Below are 16,318 nucleotides of genomic sequence, written 5' to 3' on the forward strand. Positions count from 1 at the left end.
TTTTGTAATCATTCAGCAATCATTGTGGGCACCGCAGCCTAGTATTTGTACACCATTCTCCTAACAGCTGTTACAGCATTTAGCACTGCGAGCAAGATCTCTAGTAGTATACCATCCAGCTGGCATTTTTACCTCTGATATGTAAGCGTTTTGCACACTGCACCATGCATACAGTACCTATTTGTATAGGTAGCTTCAATATGTTGAAAGGGAGCGGCTTCTTTGAGCCCAATAATTATTCTGCAATATACATGTCAATGTCGTATGGTCATTGTACATCAAGGTAACTGTGCTGGTATGTATGATGTCTCTTTCTCGATAAAAACACTCGAGTGAAATACAGCGGCCAAGAAATAAGTGCTGCTACTGAGTATATGTGGCAGTAAAAAATCTTTGGTGCCATTTTCTGATTCCAATAAGCGTCATGGATATTTATTACCTTGCTGTAACGCTACGCTTTTCGGTTTAAGCATGTCTACCACACAGCTAGTGACCACAGCCAACTGTGCCAGGCTGCAAGGTGATAGCAGAGAAGGGACAGCAAGTTGGGTCTGGGATGACTTGGCATTGGTGTAAGCAGCCATGACTCCAGTGGGTAGTCACTGTCTCCTGCATAACCAAACAATGACATCCACTTAAGTCCGCCTTTTGCATGTTCTAGTATACAATCAAAGATCCATACCAACTAGCCCACAGTGAGGTGGTAAACATTCACAGGAATGTTGGCAACGTGTCACAGGGCTGTCCAAGCAAGCATCATTGTAAGGATAGCCTTGTAGCTTCACAGTGATATAAACAAAAATGTGTTAAGATTACCTGCACAACACAAGCGCTACGATTTCTTAGGCAGTAAAGAGATTTCAAACATTGAATATTTGGCTCCTGGTGCCATAACACTAAATTTGTACATTAACAAGCATTCATATGCATAACTAGTCCGTCTTATGCATGCAGCTTCAGCGAATTCAGACAATCGATCACTCGCAGAAATACAAGTCAGCTTCTCTGTAAGGCTCGTAATCCAACCAAAAGGTCTCGTTATCACACAACACTCTTCTAGTTCTTGCTGAAATGAAAAGAAGCAGGCGCTTTTTGCAGCGTACTCACACTTTCGAGTAGCGAACGTGCCGTAGGGAGGGAGCGTAACGAATGGGGGCAAGGCACTACAATCCCTAGTCCCTTCGTCCTGTATTTCGAGGTATATATAGGTATTGAATTTTCGTCAGGTGTCGCTGGGTAATCTCGAAGGCAACAGCTGGAAAGAAAAGAGATATTTCCTCTGTTCGTTTCTTAACATTGCGAGGGGGACGAGTCCTTTTGGTTAGAAAACAAGACTTGCAGAGAAGCCAACTTACAGCAAGTGGTCGATTGCACATATTAATGCATATAATAAATATCGTTCGATAACCGACGCGTGTTTTTTACAGCTTACCCAAGAAAAAGCCGCAGGCGTTTAGCAGGCCTTCGTTCACCTTTCTGCGCGCAGGAGTACCGCTAGACTAACGCGTTGTTTGGAGTCCTTGGTCCCACGGGGCAGCGAGGGTCAAACGTGCGTATGTTCGCGTCGCAGATCTGTAATAAAATAGGCACAATACAAGTTTACAATGACGTTTCGAACTCGTAGCCAAACACACACAGTGAAAACCATAATTTACTCACTACTGTGATGTTCACAACGTAGAACCCCTTGCCTAGCGACTTCTTTCCATATCGCACCGCGGCGCCTTGACGAGAATCAGCGTTCCGCCCGATGGCTTCCGCTATCAGCGCACGCACCTGTTGATCGATGCCTATGCGATGCAAACGATGTTACGTTCCCGACGCAAGCTGGCAGCCCCCGATAGCAAGAAAACGCGCTGCGCATGCAGCCGCAGTGGCTGCGCACTCGTCCGTGAGCTGCGTGAGCCCCCGTTCATCGATGTTCGTCGGCAATCGCCGCACTGTCACTCCACTTTCTGCTGGTTTCCGAGTTGAACAGAGTCGGAACAACTAGTCCGGTACGTCAAAGGCGACTTCGTCCTCCCTCCTACGCCGTGGATCGCACCGATACAACTGTCACACAGCCAGCGCAACGCAAAGAACACAGCCGCCATTTTCGCTCTACTCAAGTTGACTGGTTTTGGGGTTACCTCGTTTCGCTCACAATTTCAGTCAATAATCAGCTCATGGGCAACGTCACCACTTTAGTCTTGTTGATGACGTAACCGCAGTCACCGGTGAGATCAGTGATGACGCAAAATTTCAATATGGCCACCAACCAATAGGAGCAGGGTAAGTTGAGCGGTTTGAGACTGGTTTTGTATTGAGAGCGCAGCTTATAGCCCCCCAACAGTGTCCCTCTCATGAGGAGGCAATAGGGGGGCAAACCACCCCACCCTTCAATCCCCCCCCCTAGAACGCGTCCACCCCCTAAATTCAAGAATCACTCAGTAGTAGCCGGTGCCCCCGCGTTGTGTGCGTCGTGCGGTGACGAGGACACACTTGAACACATCCTGTGTACGTGCCCAGCCACCGCGCAGTGGCGTGCGCATATGCAGCGGAGCTACCGCGACCTCGGCCTGCCCAGCGCCACGCTGGATGACATCCTTTTCCCGGCCGGATCAGCCAGCTCCAGAACTTCAGCTCTCAAAAACCTGCTGGCTTACGTGGGAGCCAGTAACCTCCGCCCCGCCTTTAACGCGGGCGCGACCAGCCGCTGACAGAGGTCCGCGGACAGAGCGCGGGCATCCCCGATGTGAGCGCCTAAGGGGCCGCTGTGCGCGCGGCCGCATGGACCTGTGCCGATGTGTGTGTGTATGCGGGACTTGGCCGAGCGGGCGTGACCCAGGGAAGGGTAGGGACGCCTGGTCACATAGTGGGCGCCAGAGTGGCCAGCTGTACCCCCCTCACAACAACTCTGGAATATGTCGCCCCTGCTTCGCCAGCGCCCAAGATCCGCGGGGCTCTTCCATCGGCTCTTGGCGGCGACCGCGCGCGGCGGAGACCAAGCATAGACTGGGGCGCTCCTCAAAGGGGATTGGCTCACAGGAGCCTTGCTCTGTGCCGTCCGCGCATTGCAGCGGCAACTATCATTGGCCCCCGCGCGGCGCGCGGAGGCGGCGAGAGTGCGCCTTGCACGCGCTCACACTCTGTCGCTACCGAGGAGAGAGGTTCGCGTCTCCTCTCGATCGCGTCGCTGCATCCATCGGCCGCTGTCTCCGCGCTCACCACCCGCCCCACCGACCTCGTACCGACTTAGGTAGGTAGATAGGGGTCTTTGGGTTATTCTCGGAAGGGGGGGGGGGATACCGGACACGGGTTATGACGGCCTTAATTCGCGGCGGCACTCTTGGTGTCCGGGGGGAAGGGGAGGTGGGATGTTGGGAGGGGAGGGTGGGTCATCATAGTGGAGTCGCTCTCGTCGTCGTCCTCGTCATCGGCTCCGTCGCCAACGCTGTGGCCAGCAGGTCAGCAGGCCCGGTGGTAGGCTACAGTCGTGCAGCCAGGCCGGACTCCTCCAGGAAGGTCAGCAGGAGCCGGTGGGCTGCCAGGGGGCTCCTGGTCGGGAAGAGCAGATGGTCCTCGGTGGCAGCAGGAAGTCCAAGGGCCCGGTAGCCTGCCTCAATCTTGCGACGGTGGTGGGCGTGTGCTGGGCACACACAGAGGAGGTGCCCCAGCGTTCCTGCATCACCGCAGGAGGGGCATGCTGGGGAGGGGGCCCGGCCACGGACATACAGCTCCGTGGGCGTCCAGGAACCTCCGGTGCGGAGGCGTAGGAGGAGAGCTCGCTCCCTGCGGGCGAGCTTGTCAGACAGGCGGTGGAATGTTCTCCCCTCGGCGATGCGCCAATCAGGGTGCAGGGCCCTCACCGCCTTCTTGAGGGGATGCCTGGAAAAGACAAAGGCAGATACATGGTGAGTCATACTTACTCAAAGTCATACTTACCTGGTCGCAGTGGGCCGCTTTGGCAAGTGCGTCGGCCTCGTCGTTGCCCTGGATGCCCGCATGGCCCGGGATCCAGTGCAGTGAGAGGACGAAGCCGGCATCCTCCCGCGCTCGTAGGTGGCAAGCCGATAGCTGGAAGCAGGACGGCTTGCGCAGGAGCTGCAGTGCCGGCCTCGAGTCGCACAGGATGGTGTAGAAGCCTGGAGGCTGACCAGTCTCGAGGTAGTCCGCTGCCAAGTGGAGGCCCGCCAGCTCAGCTGCAGTAGAGCTACCTGGAAAGGAGAGCCTGCAAGAGCTGGACACCCCCACCTGTGGGGCCGTCATAGCCGCTGCAGCCTGGCCCGTGGAAGGCAGGACCGAGCCGTCGGTGAAGAGGAGGGTGCTCCCTTTGCACTCTTCAATCAGGGCTGTGGCGGCCTGGCCGAGGGCAGCAAATGGGGAGCGGCGCTTGCTGACCCCCTCCAGGTCAAGGGTGACCAGTAAAGGAGGACGTGTTGGTGAAGGAGGGAGGATGGAATACCCTGGGGCGTTTCCGATGAAGTCCTTGTATACAGCCGTCAGTTGTCCCATCCGTGAATGGCGGGCGCTGCGCAGCCGTGCCAGGAGGGAAGCTCCGTCAGGGGCGTGGTGAAGGCGGTCCACGTGAGTGAGGCCCCTCTGGAGGAGCTGCAGGGTCAGGGGGTAGACACCGGCTTCCGCCACTGTTGCCGCAATCCTAGAGCTCTGCGTTGCTCCCAGCAGGCGTCGGATTCATTTCCTGCGTGCTCCGTCCAGGATGTTCCCTCTGGTGGGCCTGAGGGAAACAAAAGGGAGGGCATAAAGTATGGAAGAGGTGGCGGCCGCCTCAAACAGCCCCCTGCAAGAAGACGTTGGGCTGCTCGGCCAACCCGGTTCAGATGACCCAGGTAGGCCTTGTCTGAAGGGATCCATGTGAGGCGGTGATCGATCACCAGCCCCAGGTACTTGACCTGGCGTCTCCAGGGCAGGCTGGTGCCATCGATCATCAGGGTGGTTGCATGGGCTGACGCTCGTGCTCCCAAAGGGTGCACCATGAGGGCCTCCGACTTTGCGGCAGAGAGCTTGAGCCCCCTGTCGAGGAGAAACTGCTGCACGGAGTCGAGGGCTTGTTGCAGGGCTTTCCTAGCAGAGATCATCCTCCTCCTTGGGGCCCGGACACAGAGCGCCACGTCGTCGGCGTAGATCGAGGTCAGCACTCTGTGGTCCCGACCCTGTTCGATGGCGCTCGGGAGACCGGCCAGGACCAGGTTGAACAAGGAGGGGCTGAGAACAGACCCCTGGGGCGCTCCGGTGTTGATGGGGCGAGGCGAGCTCAGGGTCTGTCCAACCCGGACCTGCAAGGTACGATTGGAAAGAAAGGCTGTTATAAAACGCCGCAGGTTACCTGTGACTCCCAGGTCATCCAGAGCCGGTTGGATGGCCTGGTGTGGTAGATGGTCGAAGGCAGACTCGATGTCCACAAGGGCGAGAAAGGCGACGTCGCCCATGTACTGTGCCTCTTCCAGGGTGGACACCACGTCCGCGATGGAGTCCGCTGTGCACCTGTGTCTCCGGGACCCGGACTGGCTTTCAGGGAGAAAGTTCTTCAGCCGTGCAATCCAAGAGAGGCGCTCCAGGACCACGGACTCCATGGCCTTGCAAGCAGCGGATGTCAGGGACACGGGGCGGTAGGACGAGAGCTGCTGGGGGGCTTCTTCCCCTTGAGGATGGGGATCACGATGGCCGTAGTCCAACTCTCGGGAAGGATGCCGCTTTCCCAGATCCCGTTGAACACCTGCAGGAGGCAGGCCTTTTCTGGGGTGTCTAGGTTGCGCAGCATTTGGAGGGTGATCCCATCTGCACCTGGAGCCGTCTTTTTCTTGGACCGGTTGAGGGCCCGAAGAAGCTCGTGGGTGGTGATGGGATCCGAGCACTGAGCAGCGACCATGGAGGTTGCTGCGGCAGGAAGGGAGTGGCGGGTCTGAGGCTCACGTAGCGAAGGGCTTGGTAGAGGGCCGAGGGCAGGGCGGGCGGCCTTGGACAGGTGGTCTGCCAGCTCCTCGGCTAACAACTGGTAGGACACCCCTCTGGCAATGGCGGCGCCCAGGACAGGATGGCGGTTGACGGTCACCTGCAGGAGAGATCGGAAGAGACGCCATGCTGTCGATGACTGTCGGGCGGTTTGAAGCTTGTGGCAGACGCTGGCCCAGCCTTCTCGACCCCGCCGGTTGGCTTGCCGGCGGCAGCAGGCATCGACCTTCCTCCATTTGGACCAGTCCTTGGGGAGCTCCGTCCGCTTGGCTGTGCGTTCCGCTCTTCGCCTAGCTGCTCGAAGACCCAGTAGCCGGAAGTCAGGCACCGGGGTCAGTCTGGGGACATGGCCAGTCACGGTGGCACTCTGAGCGCATTCTCCCAGGAGGGTCAGGAAGTCACCTGCGTGCGGAATACCCTTGGTCAGCTCCCTGAACTGAGACCACCTCGTTACCCGATACACCCTGTCTCGTTGTCGACGCTGCTTGGTAGGTGTCAGGTAGATGGGGAAGTGGTCGGAGCCCAGGGAGTCTGCCGCTCGCTCCCAGGTGTAGAAGCAGGCCTCCGTCAGCAGGGCCAGGTCAAGGATGGACGAGCATCGAGGCCTGATGAAGGTTGGGGCCGTGGGCCTCAGGAACCGCATGCCAGCGGCTGAAATGGAATCCAGCAGCTTCTTGCCCCTGGCTGAGGATGTCTGGCTGCCCCAGGCCCTGTGGTGAGAGTTGAAATCGCCACAGATTACGGCATCATGACCTAGGCAGCAGTGCAGGGCCGTGAGGCAGGAAGGATCCCATGGGACGCCCGGGGGCACGTAGACCGAGGCCACCGAGGTGTCTGTGTTGCCCAGACGGACACGGATGGCACAGATCTCGAGGTGGCCCAGGTAAGGCTCCTCTATTTTTTAAAGGTAGCGACAGGTCTTGATCCAGCCGCCCCTCCCTCCGATAGGCCGGTTGGCTGCACGTGACCTATTCGCCGCCAAGCTCCGCCCAAAGGGTCCAGCGGAGCTCGCTGCGCCGCTGATATGCATGGCGGTCTGCGCTTGCCAGCGTGATATTGGCCTATTAGTTAAGCAAAAAGTACTTCACATGCGTCTATTGCATCTTTAGGAGTGTATATGCAGTACTTAATGTTTAAGCGGACGCAAGAATTACATCACTGAACTCAAATCTTGAAGAGTGCGCGTGACATGCGGCTGCGTCGGGCTGTTGTGCTTTCGCCTGCCGGAACAGTGCGGAAGACGCAAAAAACATTCATCGCGGAGACGATAATAGCAACAGAAGAAAGCTATGGCCTCATGAAATCGGGCGTAAAATTTTCATGGCCACGGAAAACACCCGACTATGCGAAGGGATTTCTGTCTGCTTAAAAAGCCGTTCGCTTACCCGGGGTGGCCTTTGTTTGGGCATATGCTATTTCATGAGCAAAATATCAAGAACGCTATGACTATGTAGTCATTACTTGTACTGTGGATGTCTAGTGAAAAGTCACTGCCGTTTAGAGCCCCCTTACTTTCCCGAACATATCAGGACTGCAATATTACGCGTGGAGTCAATGCTGCCAAAATGCTCAGAATGAAAAGCCAATGCTTGATTATGCTTATTACTAAAATTTAGTCCGTACAATTGATCAGTTAATTGATATAAATGAAAAATGAAACATTGGAAAAAAAGGAGGGTGCGAATGTGTCAAAGTGATCGAAATGGAAAGTCAAAATTTGCCTATGCTAAATATCGGTGTATAAAGTTAAAAAATAAAAACAAAATTTGTACCATAAAAAGTGGAAAAACAACCGCGAGTGTGAAACGCTATAGAGCCATTGTTTTAACGGAGGAGTCTCGCGGCGGTGCATCGAATGCAAACATGTTCCGCTGAACGCGCACAGTGACTCGTCAAGTTTCAAGAGGCGGCATCCAAGCTTACTGGTGACATTATTGTCCGACAGGCTATAAGGAAAAGAATATAAAGCAAATAAAGTATAGAAGGTCAGAAAACATTCTCCGCGAGCTTTGTATCACATCATACCCGATTTTTTTTTTATTTGTTGGAAGATATACATGCCTTGGTAATGCACAGCTGCAAAGAAACTGACTTTTTCTCCAAAATAAAGCAATTGGAATAGAGTAAACGAAATAAACTCGAGCCAAAAAAGTGTGCACAACGGAGTATACCCGAACAGTTACAAACGCAATGACGCCCTTCTTTCATCAGAGCTCTGTGCGCAACGACGTTCCCAAAAGTTGCAAACTCGCTGTCTACTTATTTTTTTTGGTAAGGAAACGAGCCCAATACGTTTACTGAAATATCGTTTCTACTTAAAGTTCGCTACTAATTTCAAAGCATAATTATTAAACAGTTTCCTAGCCGCTTTACTAAGTCGAGAATGGTTCAGAAGAATGAGCTGGCGTGTTACCGCACGCGTTTCTTTTTTCTTTGGCGTTTATGCTGCACACGCATGTTTAAGTTATTATTCCTGTCTTTTGCAGTTGCCTGAGCAGCAGAGGACACAAATCTGTTGAATTCATCGGTTTATGTGTGCACCGAGCGCGGCTTCATGAGTACGCGGTATACGCTCGAAAGAGTGCCACGCGTCGTCTGCTAGCGCTGCCCCTGGACCCCTCGAGAGGGCGCTCGGGTAGTTGTCGCTACCTTTAAAAAAATAGAGGAGCCTTAGGCCCAGGTCCTTCACAGCGACATCTAGCACCGTGTTCGGGATGGTGTTACGCACATAGATGGCGGTGCGGGGTCGGTCCGGAGGGTGGGACGGGTCCAGGCAGGGGGCATCTGCACATGAACCGAGGGCACAGCAGGACAGGCCAGAGTAGCCAGTGTAGCCCGACTTCCACCCAGACGGCCACTGACGTCCGACGGACAACCGAACTCGGCCGCAACTCGGCGGCCGATTTCGGACGTCCGCCGGAATTCCGGCGTACGTACGAAAGCGGATGGTCGAATCCGTTCGCCCAGCGGACAGCCGCCGTACGTCCGCCACTGGATTTGCTTTTACACAGCTATGATATAGTTTGTAGTCGTCGTGCTCGTCTGAGCTGCGTATAAATCAGTAATGCCGTCAAGTGTGCATTATATGATGCCAGAGCGAATCGATGCGATAGAAAGCGTTTCCATTAAACAGTTTTTTTTTATTTTCCGCATGTTTCATCGTTGAATTCTTCCATCCAAAATTTTTGATTGAAAGTTAAATGACCATTAAACATGTTTCTATCATGATGCTTCGGTGAAAATTTAATCAGTGGCTGAATAGACGCAGCAAGCAGCAAGCTCAAAAAGAATGAAACCGAACCTATCCTCAAAAAAATCTGAAATGAGCCAATCCAATCCACCTGACAAGTTGAAGTAGTTTAGTCATGGAAGATGGCTTCACGTTTCCGTGTTCTGCATTTTCTGCGCAGTTACAAATACCTACTGCTGTAATGCACTGCTAGCATTGTTTTTGCTGTGGCTTGGTGCGGCTGGCACACTTTGTTCACCCGCTGATTCCAAAGTAAGTATTTCACCGAACTTTTGTTTCTTTAGTTGAACTTTTCGATGCACCGATAGTGGTGAGCTTTTGCGTAAGGAAACAGCTCTGTACAGCAGCCGAACGGTCGAGTGTTTTAGGCGAGACTGACAGGATGGCTCCGCGCCGACTAACTAAAGTGCAGCCTTAAGTCAGAGGGCCATCTTTTCGGCATTACTGGACGCTGCGCCAGTAAGCAGCGCAACTTCTCTGTCTCTGATAAAGGAGTGCCTGCCCGAGCTTTAAAGGAGTTAATTTATTAACCGTGCGCAACGTGCTGAGTCGTAAAAACTATACGAGAAAACTTTTGCACTCCTCGAGCCTATCGTGCGACATGCCTACACTTGTGAAAACGTCGCGAGTTTTTTTGTTTTGTTTTTTAATGGACAGCCGCTGATCTCTCTCTCTCGAGCTTTACGGCAACTACAGTTTCTAGAAGGAACGGCTGTAGCTACTAAATAACTAAATGTTTAGTACTCTCCTTCAGCTTTGACAAACCAGGACAGCACCTTGCGCATGTTGGTTATGCATGTGGGACCGAACCGCGCAGAACAACCGGACAAGGAGATGAGAGAAAAAAAAAAGTCAGCACTTGTCTTTTTCTTGACCCGTTGTTCTGCGCTGTTCTGGCACGAATTTGACATACCGCCGCCGCGATACAGTTGGGCTGTGAGCTCTGGTGCCTGCAACGCCTTCTTTTATGCAAAACAGGCGTACTGGGAGGCCATGCAAGCCGCGGGCTAAAAAAAAAAACGAGTAGAGCAAAAGTGAGATGAAAACAAAATTATTGTTGCTTTGTCCTTACAGATATTCAAAGGCTCCTCAGAACTTCACTGCATTATTGACAGCGAGATAATGCCAAAGCTGCACTAGAGCCATGCAGCACCTTATAGTGCATGATACTGAGCTTATGTGTCGCACTGAAAGCTCTTACCATGTTCTTAGATTATCATATTAAAGTAGCTTTAAACCCATGCTTGTTAATACAGTGATAGCCATAAATTGAATCTAGGGCATCATGCTCACATACAAGGCTTCTGATTACCGCTGGTCACATGATGTGGGCTAAAGCAGAAACCCGTACCTGGTCATCTTACAAGCATTTGTGCAATTGATGCTTTTAATGTGTTGTAAAAGATTTTGTGTTCTGTTTCTGTATGGGAATGCTTTCCTTATTGAAGGCTAACGTTTGGCTTGCTACAGCAAAACCTCTACCTAGTCATCCTAAAAACAGCACCGCAGTTGGTGCTTTTAGTGTATTGTAAAAGTATTTGTGTTCTGCTTCTGTATGGCAATGCTTTTCTCGTTGAAGACTAGCATGAGGCTTCCAAAAATTTTTCAGATGCCATTTGCTGTAGCCGATTTCGTAGGCCAACAGGAAGCAGCACTTTGAACATGGAAAACTGTAATCCACGGAGGAAAAACAGCAACATCCCTTTGCATTCTCATTTCTTTGGTATGGCTAAAAGTGAGTATTGTATCATTATCTATATTATTAATATTGAATCATGATTGTCAGTGTTGAAGTTGTTTGAGCGTGATGATTTTAAACACACAGGACATCCCTTCGACATTAAGGTTTTAGCTTGTTTACATGTAGGATGTTGAACTGCTTTCAACAAACTTTATGCAGCAAATTCTTTTTACATTGTCCACCATGTTACTTTTTGTCATTGGACACAGTCGTCCACTCTTAGCTTGAATGGGAATGTGTGGCATGCAGTTTGCAAAATAGCAATGCATCCGTCACAGCCATGCATCAAGGCTAAGTGGCTTGTGCGTAGAGGGACCAGCCGCTCCAGCTTCACGTCATCTGCCTCTTTGCTCCGGTGTGCAGACGTGCATTGAGGCAAAGTGGTTTATTTGTAGAGAAACCAGGAGCTTCTTTGTCACATCTGGCTGTTTGTTACGGTGTGCAGATGCGCATTGAGGCAAAATGGCTGATGTGTAGAGGGACCAGGAGCTGCTGCTTAACGTCCTTCGCCTCTTTACTACAGTGCACAGCCGTGCATTGAAGCTAAGTGGCTTGTGCATGGAGGGCCCAGGAGCTGCAGCTTCACGTCTGCCTCTTCGCTCAGGCACGCAGGTGCGTATTGAGGCAAAATGGCTTATGCATAGAGGGACCAGGAGCAGCTGTGTGGCGTAGTGTGTATATTTGCTATGGTGCGTATCGAAGTACAATGGGGGGCTCATGTGTAAAGGTACCATGAGCTGCTGCGTCATGTCGTCTGCCTCTTTACTATGGTGCGCAGGCATGCATCAAGGCAAAGTGGCTTATGCATAGAAGGACCAGGAGCTGTTGCTTCACATCTGCTATGATGCGCAGCTGCGTATTGTGGGTGGTGGTGGAAAACATTGCCATCAGATACAAATACAGGAGGTTACTAGCTGACCCTGAGGGGGCCTGTCCTGACAAAAACAAGGGGTCCCTAGTTTGGGACCCCAGTGGTGGTAGAGGGACTAGAGGCTGGTACTTCACGCTGTCTGCCTCCTCGCTACGGTGTGCAGCTGCGATGGATGCAGTGGCATCTCAAAAAGTGGATGCCACGCACTCGCATGTTCAGCCTGAGTGGACGACTGTGTACCTGCTATAGCTTTGTTATTCATAGAATAAACCTAGGCCAAGTTGGATAAATTATAGCTCACCTCATATGTGGTCAGCAAAGAAAAGCCACTCCAGAAAATCTGATGCATTTACTGTCATAGGGTTCTTATTCATATACATGCTACTGACAAGTCAGATTCTTCACCCTCAGAAATGCCAGAAAAATAACCAAGGGTGCGTCTGTAATAGTCTAGCTTGCTCTTTCTTTGCAGGCTTGAGTCAGATGTGTGTTCCATTGCTGTGGGTGGGACAGGTGTGAATCTTTGATTTTAAGCTTGCAACAAGTATGTTATTGTAGTTTAAAGGCAAAACGGTACTAATAATCGTAGCCCCCGTGGCCTTTATCCCCTTTTAATAGTGTTGCTAGACACTGAATTACTAGTTTACTCTGCACTGTTTCTGTCTAGTTAATGTGCGGAGATGTACATATATTTATATGACTTGGAGTTGTCGACTTTGTACTTAGAAACATTGTAGTGTTATCTGATGTGTTGCTTTCATTTCTTTAATGATTTCTGTAAGGGATCGGTGGGTATGCTAGGCACCATTATTAGTCTGCTCTTTTTGGGTCACCTGTTCAATGCCCAGCTGCGGCCGTCTCCCACTTGCCCTCGGACAGGAGGCGGAGAGACGCGCACAGATAGGCAGCTACAGCAGCTACAGTGCTTAACGGAAACGTAGGCAGAGAGGGAAAGAAGTCCCCTCTTCCGAGGACTTTGCTGTCGCACTCGAAGACGCGGGGACAGGCAGTTTGTTCTCGTTGCTGTGTCATGTAGGGGGCTCATTTTTATTTAAGGAGCTTTACGAACAGTATACAACTAAGGGGTCCTTAGTACTAAGCGTACTAAGGGATCCTTAGTACGCGGACTGGACCCAGCACCCGGAGGCAGCACAGCTTTGAAACGAGCACCTCTTTTGGAAGAACTGCTTATCGTTCAAAGAAAAAACACTGTCAGGTTGAAGGGTGTAAGGCCCTCTTCCTTGTTGGGGAGCCCATAAAAGTGACAATTATTCAGTGCAGGCGCGCTGAGTGGGGTCTCGTTGAGGATTCCAACCCTGGATGTTAACAATGGTGGGAGATAGCGGCGTTGAAAAAAGGCAAGTGTGTAACAGTGACGGTATGATGTGGGTTGGCTCTTCTGATGTGGTCCGCAATGGTGCTGACTCGGACGCCAATAATTGCAATAATTGCCGTGTAAAAGGAGCCGCCAAGGATGCAAGCTTTGGGCAATGGTTGCGCACGTGGGACACCGTTTTGATGGGTTCTAATTATTTATTTTCTTTTTTTTTTCCTAGGGGAGAGAGTTTGGCATGTGACCTTGTGAGTCAATCATTTCGAGGTCCATTCTCTAAATTCCGTTTGTTGTGAAACGAATTTGTTGTCCCTTTTGCATTGCTTGTATTAGGGAGAGGGTGAAGAACTTATGAAAGTGGAAAGACATGCCAAAATGTTTGTTAGCCAGTCATGTGTGAGTTCGTTGTCATCGGGGAGAAGAAATGTGGGCGGAGTCCCGAAGTTAATGAAACGGCCCCGCGGCCTGGAGAACTCGTTCTGAGCTAGATTTTGATCTCTTTACTCTTCGGCATAGATCATGGTCATTGTTTCACCTGTTGTAAATACGTACATTCATGTATAAAATTTTCAGTTCATCTTCCTCTCCGTGTGCAAGTTGTTGTGGCCAGATGCAGTAAATTCACTATTTTCATTTCTATATAATGTGCCTTTCTGAAGATGGTGAGCTCTTTTGTCCAATCCTGTAAGAAAGCTGCAAAGCGCTCCCAAATCTTCCACAAAACTGTGTGATATCTTTAATACTAACTGCGGCTTGGTGTCACTCAAAACATGTAATTGAGGTAGATTTCTTTCCCCCCCCCCCTTTTTGTTCGTTCAAGTGAGGATCAGCGGACACTAACTCTTGCTTTTGTAATGCCCTAGGCCCCGCCTTAAGGTAGTACTCCAATGTCGATACCATTTTTATAGCTATGGCTGTCCAACAGCACTAATGTCTTTTATACACTTCTTTTACTAATCTCTTACCCAAGTGGTGGCTTATACTGCGGGGGCGAAAGTCTGGACAGTATGTCTGTAGATTTTGGACTAGAATCGCGATGTAAACGAATTGTGACCTTATTTCTCTTGCACACATGAAAGAACTAACGTTCAACTTTCACATCGACAAGTATGGTCCGAGTTTCCTGGTCGATGTGAAAGTTATGTGCATTGATTGCATTTTGTGTAGTCCACACACTTGTCCCTGATATTACATAGGGGCAAATTAGGCGCCTTTACAGGGGCAGTTTCTTTGGCGCCCACTACCTTCCCCATAAAAAAGCTACAGTGTTTCTTGTGAACAGCTGCCTGCATTTATAAATACCATTATTTTTTTTTGTAATTTGTTGTGCGTAGTTGAGAAATCCATGACATACATCCATGCTGCATGCTGCCGGTAATACATCAGGAGCTTGTGGTTATCAGCTTTTTGTGTTTTGTGTAACTATAAGCCTTGCTATTGTAATGTCACATATAGCGCTGTGGGTAAACAAATAACTTTACTTTTAACTCTTGTAGAAGCATGAACACTGCGCAATCACTGCGGCGGGCTATGCTTCCACATTGGGCTTTAGCCACATGTCAAATGTCTATCTTTATTCTCCTGCAGCAGCTTGCATGTTATCAGATAAGTTAATTCGTCGCAGCTGCTCTAAGGAGACGCTTTCTAGACGCTTGTAGCCTAGATGTTGATGTCGATATACCCCCGACACGCCCAGGGAATGTCTTTAGTAGAGGGTACATGGAAACCAGCGAAATGTGCAGTTTACAGAACAAAAAGGTAACAATTTTAAATGATGTTATTATTGATCACTTCTTTTCAGAGCAGGAACAATGACTTTAGAAATCTGCCTGTTAAACCGCTCAAAATGCAGGTTTCTGCCGCCAATGCGTACCTGTGTAATACTGCAATGCTCTGGCTGTGCTTTATGTTCATATACAGCATCCTTTATGCTTAGTTTCTCTGCATGTGCACTCCATGTCTTGGGCATTGCTGAGGGCGCATAGCAGCAAGCATAACATGCCATGTTTGTTCAGAGTGGCATGTTCAAAGAGACGACATAAAAACATTAAAATACTGAATGCCAGGTTCTGGTCAAACTACGTTTGTATCTTTTGTTATTCTGCATGGGTTTTGCTGCAGTTATATGACCTTTCTATATAGTATGTGACAGTTCTGAATGGAGATGCATGCGTACAGTGCCATCTGGAAAAAGCAATTGAGAGAAACTGGCAGTTGCCCTTGGAGATGTGTAATCAAAGTTCAGCACAGATAACTTGAATTTCATTTTCCCTTCTATTGCAGGAGGAGCCCGACCTGCTCTTTCCATCTTAGGCCTGAAAGACTAGCAACAGCTGATCGAGCAAATGCACAGGATAGTAACTACTCCTGGAATCCCGGCCTGCGGAGGCCGCCCACACAGAACTCGATCATCTCGCTAATTCCAAAATATTAGGTTTCAATAAATACCTTTTCCTCCACCACCTCCCCAAGGGAAGAGCTGTCACGGCCAAGGATAATTTAAAAAAAAATTATTCAAGTAGATTCTTAATACTCCAGTTGGCCTGCATTTTACCATGCCACTCCTTAACATCGATATTTTTTTAGTGTAGACTATTTATGCATGCAGTTTTTGCAATAAAGGCAAAAAAATGCTTTTTTTACAACCTCGCATGCTGGTATGCCTATGCACTTAGCATGTTTTCAGGAATGGTGCATTTGTGTAAAGCTCAGCTAGCATATGTGCCTCTTTGATGGAAGTTTTAATTGCACACTACTGTTCAGTGCTTTGTGTGTGAAAGTAAAGCAGACAACAGGAAACTTGAACCTGTTGCATATTCTATTGTCTGCTTTACTCTCACGACAAAGGCATTGAGCACTAGTATGTGACTGAAATTTCCATGGCGCATGCTTGCTGAGCTTTACACGAATGTTATTGGCAAGTTTTTACACGAATAGCGGGCCCTGCAAGCATGTTCCGGGAAACGTCCGAATGTCCGCCTCCGGCTGCCCGTCGGACGTCCGTGGGACGCGATCCGGATCCACGAACGATAGTCCGACGGACGTCCGCTGTACGTATATCGAACATAACCGGACTTCCGTCGGATGTCCGAAGGTCCGAGAACGGACGTCCGTCGGTCGACCGTCGGACGTCTATGGCCGTCTGGGCAACCACACTTCCAACACCGCTCC

General features: G+C 50.4%; 2 long non-coding RNA genes across 3 annotated transcripts in view; one reads left to right on the forward strand and one right to left on the reverse strand.

Annotated features, from left to right (window-relative positions):
* Positions 1-336: 336 nt before the first annotated feature.
* On the reverse strand, positions 337-1,748 carry LOC146201361 (uncharacterized). The gene is made up of 3 exons (XR_014705318.1): positions 1,660-1,748; positions 1,433-1,572; positions 337-609 (listed from the first exon to the last, which is right to left on the reverse strand). It is a non-coding gene; the product is annotated as an uncharacterized LOC146201361 (long non-coding RNA).
* A 7,573-nt stretch (positions 1,749-9,321) lies between these two features.
* Positions 9,322-16,318, forward strand: part of LOC146201362 (uncharacterized) — a 408,702-nt gene continuing 401,705 nt past the window's right edge. Inside the window, exons 1-3 of one of the 2 annotated variants that reach the window (XR_014705327.1) lie at positions 9,322-9,454; positions 10,812-10,937; positions 15,431-15,581. This is a non-coding gene — a long non-coding RNA (uncharacterized LOC146201362). Of the gene's footprint in view, positions 9,455-10,811; positions 10,938-15,430; positions 16,290-16,318 lie in introns of those variants that run through there. The other variant, XR_014705326.1, reaches the window with a different exon arrangement.

Source organism: Amblyomma maculatum, chromosome 2 (assembly GCF_055883805.1).
Source record: "Amblyomma maculatum isolate TAMU_Amacu chromosome 2, ASM5588380v1, whole genome shotgun sequence".
NCBI lineage: Eukaryota > Metazoa > Arthropoda > Arachnida > Ixodida > Ixodidae > Amblyomma > Amblyomma maculatum.